Consider the following 5280-nt stretch of genomic DNA (forward strand, 5'->3'; position numbering starts at 1 on the left):
ATGTGAACATGAAAGCAAGTGGTGTGATGTTCAGGCAACATAGAGGGCTCATTTGAAATTTAAAATCAGGCTTTTAAATTTTAAAACGAAACCTGCCAACACTGCTGTGTTCTTTTGCAGACAATATTCAGCTGCTAAAATAGAGGGATGTAGTAGGCAGAGAGGAGAGCTGACTGAAGTTGGGACTTTGCAAGGCAGATGTGATAGAGGGAGAGAGAAATTAGTGAGCTAAGCTTGTTTGCAAGAGAGTGAATACAGTGATGGATTGTTGAGTCAAAGGTTTGGATAGAGTGAATTGAAGACATAGGGTAGATGGTTAACTGTGAGAAGGTGGTGAGTACCTTGCAGGTCTTGATGAAGTTAATTACTGAATGATCTGGGAGGAAGAGAAACAGGCAGATAGAGAAAGAGGAGCCCAAAAGGGAGATTGAGGAGTGACCTGTGAAGACGGAGAGGGAAAGAATGTTTCTAGAAGGAAGGAGCAGTCAGCAGGGTGAGACATCAAGTAAGATAGGGATAGAGGGCTTCCCTGGTGGCGCAGTGGTTGAGAGTCCGCCTGCCGATGCAGGGGACGCGGGTTCGTGCCCCGGTTCAGGAAGATCCCGTATGCCGCGGAGCGGCTGGGCCCGTGAGCCATGGCCGCTGAGCCTGCGCGTCCGGAGCCTGTGCTCCGCAACGGGAGAGGCCACAGCAGTGAGAGGCCCGCGTACCGCAAAAAAAAAAAAAAAGAAAAGAAAAAGATAGGGATAGAATGACAAGAAGATTGTTGTTGACCTCAGCAAGAGCCATTTCAGTGGAGTGATAGTATCCATTGTGGTGGACTGAGAATTGATTGGGGGTGAGGAAGTTGAGACAGAGAAATCAGAAGCTGGTTGTGCAGGGAAACTAAAAAAATAGGTGGCTGCTAGAGGGGAATATGGAGCCTTAAGTGACTGAGCAACTCTTGATTTTTTTTTAATGGAAATTATTATTGGTATAATTGTAGATTCACATGCAGTTAGTTGCAAGAAATAAGCAGAGATTTTTTTTGCATGACCTGCCCAGCTTCCCCTAACAATCACATCCTGCATTAACACAGTACAATATACCACCCAGGACATTGACACTGCTATAAAATGCCGATTCTACCCAGATTTCCCCAGCACCACCTGCACTTGCGTGTGCGTATACATATTAAATTCTGTACAGTTTTATCACTTGTGTGAGTTGTGTGTGCATCAACACTCTTAGGACTACACACGGTTCCAACACCAGATGGATCCCTCATGTCGCTCTTTTATAACCACATACGTCACCCTCCTGCAGCCCTCTCACCATCCCTCCCCCATCCCTAACTGCTTGCAACCACTAATCTCTTTTCCATTTCTATAATTTTGTCATTTCTTGAATGCTATATATGTGAAATCACACAGTATGTAAACTTTGGGAATTGGCTTTTCTCATTCAGCATAATTCCCTGAGATTCACCCAGGTATTGTGCATATCAATAATTTTTTTCCTTTTTATTCCTGAGTTCCATGATATAGATATACCACCCTTTGCATAACCATTCACCCATTAAAGAACATCTGAGCTGTTACCTGCTGGTTTTCCGATCTTACACATAAAGCTGCTGTAAACATATTTGTACAGATTTTTGTGTGAAGATGGGTTTTCATTTCTCTGCGATAAATACTTAGGAGTGCAATTACTGGGTCATTTGATAGTTAGTTGCATGTTTAATTTTTTAAGGGACTGCCAAACCATTTTCCAGAGTGGCTGCACCATTTTACATTCTTAAGAGCAATAGATGAGTGATCCAGTTATTGGCATCATCACCAGAATTTTCTCTTGTTATTTTTTATTTTAGCCATTTTACTAAGTGTACAGTGGTATCTTATTGTGCTTTTAATTTGCGTTTCCCTGATAGCTAATGGTTTTGAATGGTTTTTTATGTGCTTATTGGCCCTCTATATATCCACTTTGGTGAAATATCTGTTTGACTTTTGTCGATTTCTTTTTCAGTTGGATTTTTTGACTTTTACTCTTGAGCTTTTTGGGGTTTTTTTGTTTTTTTACTTTTATTTGTATTTATTTTTTGCGGCATTTATTCCCGGGCCATAAGTTTTTGTTTCTTCAGTTTCTTCTGGGATGTCTTTTTCTTCTGGGCAACCTCCTCTTCTGCTTTAGGAACAATCTGTTTTTTTTCAGTAAGGATCATCTCAATGTGGCAGGGAGACCTCATGTATGGGTTGATCCGACCATGAGCTCTATAAGTCCTGCGCTGCATCTTGGGGCCTTTGTTCACCTGGATGTGCTCAATGACCAGAGAATCTACATCTAAGCCCTTAGGTTCAGTGTTACTCACTGCATTTTTGAGCATGTGCAGTAAAAATTCAGCACTCTGTTTGGGCCACCAACCCTGCGTCCAGCCCCACTGTCTGGCCTGGGCACACCTACCAACTCCACCACTGTAACGACGGAATGGCACACATTGCTTCTAAAGTGACGTCCTTCGGACACTTGGCGGCTTTTCAGATATGCATACCCTTAATGGCCTGGGGAGTTTCACGAGCGTTCTTAAAGTGAACACAAAGATTTGAACCTCTTGACTTGCATGATTTTGTGGGGTTTTCTGGGTCAAGTGAATAGCGAACCATTTTTAGAGGTCACCTCAGGCCGTTGACTGGAAAAGCTACTCTTGAGCTTTGACAGTTCTCTGTATATTCTAGATACTCTAGATAGTTTTAGTCAGATATGTGGTTTGCAAATATTTTCTCCCAGACTGTAGCTAGTGTTTTCATTCTCTTTGCATGACCTTCCTCAGAGAAAAGAATTTTCTTGAAAAAGTTTTCTTGAATTTCACTTGAAAGATTGTGAAACTCCCTCCTGTTCTTCATGGTTTCACATGAGAAATATGCAGTCAGTTGAATTGGTATTCTCTCTGGGTAATGTGTTCTTTCTGTTTGGCTGCTTTCAAGATTTCTTTTTTGTCTTTATTCATCAGAAGTTTAATTATAATGTGTCTTGGCATGCATTTCTTTGTGTTTATACTATTTGGAGTTTGCTCAGCATCTTGAATCTATAGGTCTACATCTTTCACCAAACTTGGGAAGTTTTTAGCCCTTATGTTTTTACATTTTTTCAGTTCCATTTTCTTCCTCTCCTTCTTGGAGTCCTATGATATGAATATTGGATCTTCTGTTGTTGTTCCACAGATCTCTGAGGTTCTGTTCATTTTTTTTTTACAGTCTGTTTAATTGCTGTTATTCATATTTTGTGAACTCTGTTGATCCATTCTCAAGTTCACTGATTCTATCCTCTGTCATCAATCTACTATTGATTTCATCCAGTGATTTTTTAATTTATATTATTGTATTTTTCATTTTTATAATTTCCCTTTTGTTCTTTTTTATAATTTGTATTTCTTTTCTGAGATTCTATATTTTTTCATTTGTTTCATGAGAATCTCTAATTGTTGTTTAAGCATTTGTATGATGGCTGCTTTAAAATCCTTGTCAGATAATTCCAACATCAAAGTCATCTCAATGTTGACATTAGTTGATTATCTTTTGTTAAAATTCACATTGTGATTTTCCTGGTCCTTGGCATGACAGGTGATTTTTTTATTGTGTCATGGACGTTTTGGTAAATATGTTAGCCAAACAGAGAAGGTGCAGAGTCAGGTAAGTTTACAAGTTTCGTAACAGAAATTTGAGGGCATTCTTATCCAATGGACCTAATATTTTTTCTCTGAAACAGAGATGCAGCATAAAAGCCCAGACACTGAGTTTGACATTCCTGGCTGTGAACCCCAGCTGTTAGACCTTTGGCAAGTCAAGTAATCCCTTTATGCCTCAGTTTCCCATAGAAGGGAAATAACAATAGCGTATATCCTCATAGGAATGTTATGATGATCAATTGAAATGAAATCATATTTGTGAAGTGCTTAGAATCAGGTATTACATAAGTGTTTGTACATAAAACTTTCTCATAGGGTTCTTGTATTAAATGAAATAAGTTTGCTAAGCACTTTGCTTATCAACTGCTCAGCATTCAGCATTCAAAAAATAGTCATTTTCCTACTTATTCTTTTCAGCCTTAGGCTGTTCTCTTGAATTAAAATCATTGGTCAAAACTTGCCAAACTCAGCTGAATCCTGTGCCTTTGGTAGAGAGGGTCGAGGTGAGAGTGGGCATGGGCATCTGGAACCAGTGTGGGTAGGAATGGTGGGGATGGAGCAGCTGAGTATGAGGAATTTCAAAGCGCCTACCTCAGTGCATTTCTGCTGCAGTGCTCTTTGCCTGCAGTGTTCTGTGCAACTTGCTGCCTTTCTCTTCCATAAGCCTGCGTGCTCTCTTGGTCAGGACCAGCAATAAGAGAAGGTTCCAACCGCTTCGCATCACAACATGCCCTCCATGTTGCAACATACACCCTCTCCCAAAGTAACATTTGAATGTCCCCGAGAAAACCATTGTTTTGAAGTGTCTGAAATATGTTCATATGAGCAGTCAGCTACACCAGTCGTGAAAAAAACCCCTCTTGGTTCTATTTGTTTTGCAACAGTGGAAAAATCATACGACCTTTCATGGTAGTAGAGGAATACAAAGAAGAATTAAGAGTGCCATCTCGTGGAGCGAGCTGCTATTACCACTTAGGAGTTAACAAAAAGCCACCAGTGGGAGCTGAGTGTGTGTGTGTTTTTTTTTATATCCTCAAGGCCCGGCCTGGAAGAAATGCTTGAAAATTACTTGATGAATAAATGAATGAATGAGAGAAGGGGATAGGGATGAAGTGGAGACTTGCTTTGGAAAGTTATTGGTAAGATGGATGTCACCTTGATAAAACGTCTAATGCCCTGGCCGTTGTTGGTTTGGAGACCTTTAAAAATGGTACTGTAGGGTACCCTGAGGCATTATTGTGTACCTGCAGTAGAGGAAAATGAGGCATGAAATGTTTGCATAAGTAAATCACAGGCTACCAACTTTTCCATGTTCTGGTCTTGGCAGTGGTAGATGAGTAAACTACCTGATGGTGTTAGTCTCTTCCTGTAAGTATCAGTGTGCTACGAATTAATAAAGCATTGAAAGAACATGAAGAATAGGTTTGCTTCCGAGCTGGTAGGTGCTGTCTGTGTTCTAGAAGGTTGAACTAAATGAAATTGAAAAAGAACTATTTTGACTTGTAACAATGTCAATTTCATAGGGATTGGCCTAATATTTCAAACTAGTTCATGTAACAAATTTATTCTGGACATACAATAGGTCTAGATGCTGTGCGAGGCCCTGGAGCATACAGAGA

At 40.2% G+C, this 5280-nt stretch overlaps 1 pseudogene; it reads right to left on the reverse strand.

Annotated features, from left to right (window-relative positions):
- Positions 1 to 2086: 2086 nt before the first annotated feature.
- Positions 2087 to 2639, reverse strand: LOC112404081 (60S ribosomal protein L17 pseudogene; annotated as a pseudogene).
- Between the last annotated feature and the right edge of the window lie 2641 nt (positions 2640 to 5280).

The sequence above is a fragment of the Neophocaena asiaeorientalis genome, unplaced genomic scaffold (assembly GCF_003031525.2).
Source record: "Neophocaena asiaeorientalis asiaeorientalis breed wild unplaced genomic scaffold, Neophocaena_asiaeorientalis_V1.1 scaffold961, whole genome shotgun sequence".
Taxonomy (NCBI): domain Eukaryota; kingdom Metazoa; phylum Chordata; class Mammalia; order Artiodactyla; family Phocoenidae; genus Neophocaena; species Neophocaena asiaeorientalis.